Source organism: Doryrhamphus excisus, chromosome 13, assembly GCF_030265055.1.
Source record: "Doryrhamphus excisus isolate RoL2022-K1 chromosome 13, RoL_Dexc_1.0, whole genome shotgun sequence".
NCBI classification, from domain to species: domain Eukaryota; kingdom Metazoa; phylum Chordata; class Actinopteri; order Syngnathiformes; family Syngnathidae; genus Doryrhamphus; species Doryrhamphus excisus.
In genome coordinates this window covers 14,853,121-14,864,202 of record NC_080478.1, presented here as the reverse complement: position 1 = coordinate 14,864,202, position 11,082 = coordinate 14,853,121, and the positions used below count along the sequence as shown (strand labels likewise).

General features: G+C 39.8%; 1 long non-coding RNA gene across 1 annotated transcript; it reads right to left on the bottom strand.

The window, feature by feature from the left end:
- Nucleotides 1–1,056: 1,056 nt before the first annotated feature.
- LOC131140295 (uncharacterized) lies at nt 1,057–4,875 on the bottom strand. Its single transcript, XR_009132382.1, has 3 exons — nt 4,761–4,875; nt 4,431–4,535; nt 1,057–1,912 (listed from the first exon to the last, which is right to left on the bottom strand). It is a non-coding gene; the product is annotated as an uncharacterized LOC131140295 (long non-coding RNA).
- Between the last annotated feature and the right edge of the window lie 6,207 nt (nt 4,876–11,082).

The following is an 11,082-nucleotide window of genomic DNA, read 5'->3' as shown; positions in this document are numbered from 1 at the left end:
TTCACAGTAGGGATGGTGTTCTTCGGATTGTACTCTTCATTCTTCTTCCTCCAAACACGCTTATTGGAATTATGACCAAAAAGTTCTATTTTGGTCTCATCTGACCATAAAACTTTCTCCCATGACTCCTCTGTATCATCCAAATGGTCATATGCAAACTTAAGACGGGCCTTGACATGTGCTGGTTTAAGCAGGGGAACCTTTCGTGCCATGCATGATTTCACATCATGACGTCTTAGTGTATTACCTACAGTAACCTTGGAAACGGTGGTCCCAGCTCTTTTCAGGTCATTGACCAAGTCCTGTCGTGTAGTTCTGGGCTGATTCCTCACCTTTCTTAGAATCATTGAGACCCCACGAGGTGATATCTTGCATGGGGCTCCACTCCGATTGAGATTGACCGTCATGTTTAGCTTCTTCCATTTTCTAATGATAGCTCCAACAGTGGACCTTTTTTCACCAAGCTGCTTGGTAATTGCTCCGTAGCCCTTTCCAGCCTTGTGGAGGTGTACAATTTTGTCTCTGGTGTCTTTGGACAGCTCTTTGGTCTTCGCCATGTTACAAGTTAAAGTCTTACTGATTGTATGGGGTGGACAGGTGTCTTTATGCAGCTAACGACCTCAAACAGGTGCATCTGATTCAGGATGATACATGGAGTGCAGGTGGACTTCTAATGGGCAGACTAACAGGTCTTTCAGGGTCAGAATTCTAGATGATACACAGGTGTTCAAATACTTATTAGCAGCTGTATCACACAAATAAATTGTTAAAAAATCATGCATTGTGATTTCTGGATTTTTCTTTTTAGTTTATCTCTCTCACAGTGGACATGCACCTACGATGAAAATGTCAGACCCCTCCATGATTTCTAAGTGGGAGAAATAGCAAAATAGCAGGGTGTTCAAATACTTATTTTCTTCACTGTATGTCATATCGCTATTAATGTCATCATCAAGCTGTTTACATGCTTACGGAAGAGGCATATTTGCATGGTATGAAATGATTGTTGGTTTCTGTGATGTCTTCCATGGATTTCTTTCTTGGCAACAGCATTTCTCATGCAAGTTCACTTATGATTCTCTAGGGAATTATGTAGAAAATTTGAAAAAAAAGTAAAGCATCTTATTTACATCCGATAATCATAGTAGTAGTTCCATATCTGCAGTTGATTTGCAAAAGACAAGGGGTTTTACATCTGGCCTGTGTTTCTCTGCCTCCCTAAACTGTAAATCTAACAGAAGAAAGACCCCTTGTTCTTCACAAGATTGATGACACCATTAAAGAATACTGTGTCAGCCCTAATTGCACCAGTTGCAGTAAATTACTGCTGTTGCGATTATGCTCTGCTTTGGTATTAGGGTTCACTTTGTATTCAGACAAGTGGTGAAGTATATGTTGAATTAGGAGTGTTGAACACGTGCATGAGATTTGTAAATTATATATACATTGTCATTTTTCACATATCTGTTCAGCATGTTGGTGCAGCCTCTCTGCTTTACATTTGTCATGAAACGATGTCAGTCCTTTAAATTGGAAACAGAAGAGATGAGATGTCCCTTATGTTATTTGGTAAGAGTTGGATGTTTCTTCTTGGTGGAAGAAGGCGTGAGAGGGTAGGAGACGGAAGACCACAATACCTAAGGCATTCATCCGGTTTCCCTCCAAGCAACACAGCATGAAGCACGGCCTTGAGTGTTGGTCTGCGGAACCCATCAGCCACAGGAGCAGCAGTAGAAAACTTCCATCATCATCCGCTTGGAATTTCCCTCCCACACAAACGAAGAGCATCAGCCTTCATCACTTCCATCATGTTGACCCCTCAGTCTCACTTATAGTCTGAGGGAGGACTTACTCATCCCACACTGGGAAGCTTTCTGAGCAGTGGGATGGTTCGCGGCATGTAATTCTGTGTCTGAATATACACACAAAGACATTGTTATCATTTTTATATGCCCACTTCATCAAGTTGAAATACATGAATGGAAACACTGAGTCACCGCTTTGTGAGTGTGAGTGTGTCATGGTGAGTTATGTGTTCAGCTAAACATGCTCCATGCAGACTCCCAACAATGATTTCAGTATGAAGTTGTACAATGCCTCAGAATGAGCAGCAAGGGACACTGCTGACTCCTGCTCTTTTTAGTCGTCTGGCTCATACAACTTGTGAACAGCAGCACAATGGGTTGAATTAGGACACTGCTTTCTAGGATCAATGACCAAAAAGTAATAAAATCTCCATCCACTGTGGAATAAATGTGCATTCTGGCCAATCAGAAGCAACCAAAAACGCATTGCAATGCATCTGCTCATTAATATTTTTCAATACACATCGACAATAACATGTTTATTATCTTTAAAGGAAAACTGCACTTATTTTTAAATTTTGCCCATCATTCACAGTACGTATGTGAAACATTAACATATATTTCTTTCTCATTTCTGTGCACGACGTGCATGACTAAAAGTCTGCACACAATTTAAATCAATTTTCCTAGTTTTGTAGTTTTTAATTTTGCTGAATGACTTGAAAAAAAAACAATTGGCAATTTTTAATCCTTTGTATTAATTTAACAATACGTTAAGCATTGTTACCAAATTTGACGAACGCCATATAAAATTGCGAATAGTAGTTGACATTTTAATGTTACCCTAAGAATCAAATTACTTTATTTTGACTTTATCCTTGTAATATTACACTTTCCCAACCACATTTTTCCAGAATAGCAACTTTATTCTTTGTTTCACATAATATGACGACAATATATTACATTACTGATTAAGTCCGCAAATGTAAAAGATGGGAACTATTGTCACCCCTGTGAGTTACTTAGTGGGATTTCACAAAAATTCCACTGATTGCTATTAAATTTTGTGGTGTGCACAAATGTCAATGAAACATCTGTCCTGCTGCCCGGAAATGCAAATGGTACACTCAGATTCAGATCAGGTCAGTCTCTGACAATATCAAGTTGGCATTTACAAATAAATTACGGAATGCATGATGAAAAGCCAGAGGAAAACTGAAATGTAGAAAAACAAAGCAATTTTTCAGGGTGCTTTGTTTAGGCACACAATTCCATGGAATAGTACTAGGCAAAGGTTACGCATGATATTATATAACTCGGACTGTGTACAAAAACAGAGGCATTTTAGTTGAAAACTGAGCCTTACAAAAACCGATGTGTCAAAGTGAAGTTTGACTGTAATTACATTACTTTTTACCCTCATCTTGACGTTGCTGTACTTGGAGTACGCAGTAAAGTCAACCATGACCTGGCGTAGCTCTGTAGGGTGTTGCCGCAAAGGCCACAAACTATACACAGAGTCAACAGCGCCTCACATCTGGTATTTTCATTTTGTGATGGATTAGTTTTGTTGCAAATAGTGTTTGTTTATTTCATAAACCCCTTTGAGACTTGGCAGATCGGCTTCATATAATTACTCTTAATCAATAAGCTTTTACGTTTATATACGAAACAGTGTGAATAAAAATGTGTTTTTCTTTGGCAAGAATCCTTTGTGTTGATATGCAGACCGCAGGCTTTCCACCTTGGCTGAGGTTTGCGTTCCACTGAGTGTCTTTCTAGTTAATACTACATTTAAATGATGTTATCCTTATTAAGATGACTCTTTTGAGTAAATGCTGTGGCGAGGTTACCCCTATCCTGCAATTTTTTTTAAGTTGTACATAAATCTTTCCTTTTTGTTCCCGGAAAAGCACATTTTTCCCGTTCGAACATTCACAGACTCCATCGGGAGCTGAGTCATACAGTCATTGGGGGGGTTCAGAGGTCACGATGACGGCTGCTCTGCCAGTTGTTGTAGCAATGGGGGAGAAGGAAACTACAGTGGCTTTTCTTCAAGTTTCCTTCCGAGGAGGGAGTGACTCAGCACTATATGGAACCCCAGTAAGCGGTTTTCCTCACTGGCCTCATGGGGAGCAAAGTGCTGACTGTCCAGGCCCACACACCATCACCCACACAAAAATGCAGATGAAGTCAGTGTGGAGGCTCTGCTCTCTATCTTGATGTCCTCACCTGTCGCTGTTTCTTTTCTTGTTCAACTTGTTGACTGGAAAGGATCCATTATGGATTCTAGTCAAACTCTGCTGTCAAATACTCACATAATAATAATAATCTGCATATTAAGCCGTTTCCAGCCCCTTTTAAGGGTGCATGTGTTCCTGTTAAATTAAATTCCATTCATTGTTATGCTTACATTTCGCCATAGCTACAATTTTAAACATTTTAATTTGTGAAATATATTCAAACAGGGGCACCAATAGGAATTCTGGGGACCATGAAAAAAAATGGACTAACAAGCCACACATTTTGTAAATCAATGATGTCACTTACACGTCGTGTGACCAGAAGTAAGCTTTTGATGACAAGCCAACATGGTATATGAATATTCCAAATGTCATGACTCACCGCAGTCCTAAGTCTAGACGAGACTTGGAAAGTGGAAGACAATGGACTGTATGCGCTTGCCTTTGTTCTTCTTCAGGGCTGCTGTTGACCCATTTGTTGTTAAATCTGGCCAATGGGGGACAATTGATTGAATAATACATGCTAAACATTTACCCGTGCTGATTAAATGCTGGTTATAATGAGTGAGATGTAGGCTAACACAACATGCTATCACTCTGCTAGCTTATTTCATTGTCAACATTAGCTAACAGACGACATACAGCTTGGCTATGCTACAAAAAAAAACAGGTCACATATTGACACTATTTTCATTTGGCTTTCTTCGCTCACCTTTCTCTCTTTCTTTTCACTCCGAGACATTATTTTACTGGCAGAATAGTTTCACTCTGCTTTGCTGCTACCTGTGCTGATTAAATGCTGGTTAAAATGAGTGAGATGTAGGCTAACACAACTGGCTATCACTCTGCTAGCTTATTTCATTGTGAACATTAGCTAACAGACGACATACAGCTTGGCTAAGCTGCAAAAAAAAAAGGTCACATATTGACACTATTTTCATTTGGCTTTCTGCGCTCACCTTTCTCTCTTTCTTTTCACTCAGAGACATTATTTTACTGGCAGAATAGTTTCACTCAGCTTTGCTGTGCTACTGCCGACTGCCAGGCAACAACAGTGAAGGTAGTACTGGACCAAACCATTTCATCTAGCTATGGGGGAGGGGAGGTTAGTCTATATGGAAGTCTACTTTTGGTCAATGTTACTACCAAATACAAGGGATTGTTTTAATTGTTTTCTGACAACAAAAAATAACAACCAGATAGCAAAATTATTTAGTTATTTACAGGGGCTGAGACTACTGGAGCTAATATCTGAGACATACAGTGAAGAAAATAAGTATTTGAACACCCTGCTATTTTGCTATTTCTCCCACTTAGAAATCATGGAGGGGTCTGAAATTTTCATCGTAGGTGCATGTCCACTGTGAGAGAGATAAACTAAAAAGAAAAATCCAGAAATCACAATGCATGATTTTTTTAACAATTTATTTGTGTGATACAGCTGCTAATAAGTATTTGAACACCTGAGAAAATGAATGTTAATATTTGGTACAGTAGCCTTTGTTTGCTATTACAGAGGTCAAACGTTTCCTGTAGTTTTTCACCAGGTTTGCACACACTGCAGGAGGGATCTTGGCCCACTCCTCCACACAGATCTTCTCTAGATCAGTCAGGTTTCTGGGCTGTCGCTGAGAAACACGGAGTTTGAGCTCCCTCCAAAGATTTTCGATTGGGTTCAGGTCTGGAGACTGGCTGGGCCATGCTAGAACCTTGATATGCTTCTTACGGAGCCACTCCTTGGTTTTCCTGGCTGTGTGCTTCGGGTCGTTGTCGTGTTGGAAGACCCAGCCACGACCCATCTTCAATGCTCTGACAGAGGGAAGGAGGTTGTTCCCCAAAATCTCACAATACACGGCCCCAGTCATCCTCTCTTTAATGCAGTGCACTCGTCCTGTCCCATGTGCAGAAAAACACCCCCAAAGCATGATGCTACCACCCCCATGCTTCACAGTAGGGATGGTGTTCTTCGGATTGTACTCTTCATTCTTCTTCGTCCAAACACGCTTATTGGAATTATGACCAAAAAGTTCTATTTTGGTCTCATCTGACCATAAAACTTTCTCCCATGACTCCTCTGTATCATCCAAATGGTCATATGCAAACTTAAGACGGGCCTTGACATGTGCTGGTTTAAGCAGGGGAACCTTTCGTGCCATGCATGATTTCACATCATGACGTCTTAGTGTATTACCTACAGTAACCTTGGAAACGGTGGTCCCAGCTCTTTTCAGGTCATTGACCAAGTCCTGTCGTGTAGTTCTGGGCTGATTCCTCACCTTTCTTAGAATCATTGAGACCCCACGAGGTGATATCTTGCATGGGGCTCCACTCCGATTGAGATTGACCGTCATGTTTAGCTTCTTCCATTTTCTAATGATAGCTCCAACAGTGGACCTTTTTTCACCAAGCTGCTTGGTAATTGCTCCGTAGCCCTTTCCAGCCTTGTGGAGGTGTACAATTTTGTCTCTGGTGTCTTTGGACAGCTCTTTGGTCTTCGCCATGTTACAAGTTAAAGTCTTACTGATTGTATGGGGTGGACAGGTGTCTTTATGCAGCTAACGACCTCAAACAGGTGCATCTGATTCAGGATGATACATGGAGTGCAGGTGGACTTCTAATGGGCAGACTAACAGGTCTTTCAGGGTCAGAATTCTAGATGATACACAGGTGTTCAAATACTTATTTGCAGCTGTATCACACAAATAAATTGTTAAAAAATCATGCATTGTGATTTCTGGATTTTTCTTTTTAGTTTATCTCTCTCACAGTGGACATGCACCTACGATGAAAATTTCAGACCCCTCCATGATTTCTAAGTGGGAGAAATAGCAAAATAGCAGGGTGTTCAAATACTTATTTTCTTCACTGTATGTAAAGGTATAGCCCCTTTGAGACCAGAACACAGGAAAAAATATGAAATAATGAACTTCTAGTAGAATCAAATGGAGCATTTTAAAAGCTGGAGAGTATTTTCCCAATAATGTATTTCAGAACAGTCTGGGAGTGATCAAAATGCACTCAAATGAAAAAAATATGCTCATGAAGTGGTTGACTGACATAAGAAAAAGATCTCTAGCTTGAGTATAAAAATACTGAACAGGGATGCGCCTTCGTGTTCCACTGCTTGCCCATAATGTTCAACCACTGTCACATATTTACGTGGGCCTTACACCATGAACCCTCCAGCGGTAACAACAAAGCATCAGAGACCACCCTCATCTCACAATAAATACCCCATCCCAGCTGACGCCCTCAAGAAGTCAAACATTCTGCAAAGTCGGCACTGTTGTGGGCTCCGAGAACCAAACATTTGTTGGCCCGCCACCAACAATTTCCACAGCTGTGTTCATCATGTGATACACCCTATCACAAAGGGCAGAGCAGTGAAGCCAATAAGAAACATCAGACATTTTAAAAGGACATCTGATCCAAAATGTAGCGAGCTAGATGATCGCAAAGGTCAACAAGAGGGGTAGTTGACCTTGGAATGGACGCTGCTGTTTGCTGGACTGAGGTCTCAAATGAGCTTCAAGTCTGTGTCAAATTGATTGAAAATGTGCAAAAACTTGTTATAAGAAAGTGTTAAGTACCCACAAAACCTAAATACAGATTGCCCAGATAGGCCCTGCAAGGAGGCTGGTTCTCCTTTTGTCATGGTAAATAATGTACAAGTACATTGTAAAAGTCAGATGGGTACAAAAAATGTCTACTGTTTTCAGTTAACATGGACACTGGTTTGACTGCTGTGATACTGCGGTTCAGTGATGATAGTGAATGGAACTACAGACACTGACTAGTGCCGTAAATGCTGTCAGCTAAACCAGGCATCCCCAATTAGTGAAGTCTGGTCCGGATCGGGACACAGCAACTTTTCAGTATGGACCAAGATTCCCCCGACAAATGCATGGTTTCCTCATGCAGTTTAATTTAACTGCAGCGTATAACTGACAAGAACAGACCATAGATCGGTCACTAATGACCTCCACATAATCGATTCCACCCTCGGCCATCTCTGTGTGGAGTTTGCATGTTCTCCCCGTGCATGCGTGGGTTTTCTTCGGGTACTCCGGTTTCCTCCCACATTCCAAAAACATGCTAGGTTAATTGGCGACTCCAAATTATGAATGTGAGTATGAATGGTTGTTTGTCTATATGTGCCCTGTGATTAGCTGGTGACCAGTCCAGGGTGTACCCCGCCCCTCGCCCGAAGACAGCTGGGATAGGCTCCAGCACCTCCCTCGACCCTCGTGAGGATGGTAATGGAATGGAACATGCATCACAGTTCCACATGTCCAAAAGGAGTAGGAAGAAGCAAAGCTTATTAAATCCTACCCTTCCATCTGGTACTTTTACAATCAGTAATTGTTACATTTGTTCACTTCCTGCTTTCCATAATACAGTTTTTTTTAAATAATGCACCTCGTACTGAAGTACGAGGTGATATGACCATACAATGACATAAAGGGTACCCTAGTAAGTGTCAATGTAGTGCTATTTATAGCACATCATGACTGGTTCAAGACTCTTCATCATGTATTTAACGTAGTCCTAGCATATAAGTGTTTCAAATTTAGTTCTTCCCTGAGATAAGCGGTAGAAAATGAATGAATAATAACAGTGCAATCTCACTAAAAGGTCTTAACTCCACGAACATACAGTAAGTCAGTAAGTCCATGTACTTTGACTTGAATCGCTCAACCTCAACTTTAAGACCGTTCCTGAATTGGACCTCTATTCGAGACTGAACTCAGGACAGAGGGATTGGTAGGTGGTTCTCCGGTAAGTTAAATAACGGGCAAAAGTAATGAGTGATAATGAAAAACACCTAAGCCTGACAGGTGGCAGCCATGACACGTCTTAAACCTTTAACCGGGGTCCTTTGACCTAAACCATGGTATGCATCAAGCTAATCCCCTTGAAGAGGTAGTCTCATAGTTCTGTTTCAGCTGGGAAAAATATCACTAACCATCCATTTTCTACTGCTTGTACCGTTCGGGTTCATAGCCGGGGCTGGCACCTATTGAACGTGAAATGATCCTACATAAGTCAGCTATGTGAACCACTTCACTGGCAATGACTCCTGTGCAATCAGATTGCAACTTTATCCATATGCTTTTCACTGGCCAAACGTTGTTAAAGATATCAATGCGAGCGCGGTATAACACGCCACATGTTATTGTCTACTTTGGTCTAGACCAGAGAACCAGATTTGTGTAAACACAACTGGGCTCGTAGACCAAAAGAGAAATAAAATCCCAAATGTTTACAAGTAAGAGTATATCAGCCTCAATAAAAGGATATTATTTTGTAAATATTTATTTTCCAGCACAAACACATGTACTTACTTACGCACACACAGCAAACATCTTGTGAATGGGTTTGGGTTGTAAAGCAGTACAAAAAGTATCCTGGATTACGACCATTGACTGGCCCTTTTTCACAGAGGGAAAATTCACACCCATTTGTACTTTTTTTTTTTTTTTTTTTACAAGGTCAGCTGGAGAGTTGTTGGCTCTGCTTCTGACACATTCAAAGGGGAGTCCTGCTCTGCTGTTTCTTTTGGCATCGAACCGGATGGAAACCTACTGTACTGTCTGCATTCTGACTGAATACTTGCCCACTGGCAATCGCGCTCCTTTATGTTCAGAAGGACATTCCTCCGGTGGTTTTCATTGGAATCAATCTGTTTTGATCGGTGATTGCTTCAGGGAATCAAATCGTATACTGTTTATTTGAAAACCCTAAAAACCTTGCTTTTTAATGCACAAGACTAGACACACACAAACTAAAAGCAATTGGTCACCTGTTCACAAGATTAGACACATGCAATCCAGAAAATGATATGTAAATGTTACACTTAGGGGGAAAAAGTGGGCTAATAAATTGACAATAAAAACACAAATACTGCGGATTTCTGAAAACAACAGATGGAATGATACAGCACTTTACAAGAAGCAATGAAGTCTGTAAAATTATATAATTAAAAAAAAAATCCAAAAATTGTTACAACTATAATGATGGAAATGGTAATATTAATGATGATTATAATAGACATAGACTTTCTTTATTGTCATTGCACAATAACACAGCAGTGAAATTGCCAACGAAATGTTGTTGCCTGGCTCCCGTGTAATAATAAATAATAAATAATAATGTGGAAAATAAATAGATTACATCAAATATGAACAACAATGTACAGCGTAAACAGTAATTTGTACAAATGATTTAAATAATTTAGAATAAATAACAATAATTTAAAGTTTTGGTTGTGCGTGTGGCGTGTGGTGTGTGGTGTGGTGATAATAATAAAAATAATGGTAATAATGATAAAGATTATAACAATAATAATAATAATGATAATAATAATAACAATATTACAACGATAATAATAACAGGAGAGAACAAGACTGTGGAATGAACGTGATTATATCTTGCAAAAAAAAGGGGTAGGCATTTAGAAGCTTTTGCTTCAGCCTACTCCTTTTGGGCTTGTGATCATATAGTTGAATACAAATGTAAATAATGGAAAGTTATATTTTGATTGATGTAAGAAATGCACTGTAATGTTTCATATATTTGCCCAAATTAAAAAAAAAGCTCTAAATTATCTATTGGTATTTGATGGGATGAAATACTATATAGTCCTTTGCATTGTCTAATCGCTGGTATGATGCACGGCCTGAATAATATTTGAATAAAACTTAACAAATACTTCCATTTTATCCCATTGTAGATGTAATACCTCTGGTATCTATCTATCTATTAAACAACATTGCAGTGCAATTTTGGTTATAATTAGTTCACTCTTGGCATTGTATTAAGTCAGCCTGAAGCACTGCACAGAATGTGACACTAAATCTTGATTATAGGTTTGTTATGAATCATAAACTGTTTCAACAGTCATACAAAGTAAAATGTCCTGCTGTGCTGTTACAAGACTTTCTTTGAAGCTCGATCGGTGTTTAGATTTGCCGGTGTTGATGTCATGTCGTAAGGGGTGTACCGTGTACAAATCCCCATTTAATAACCTCCCA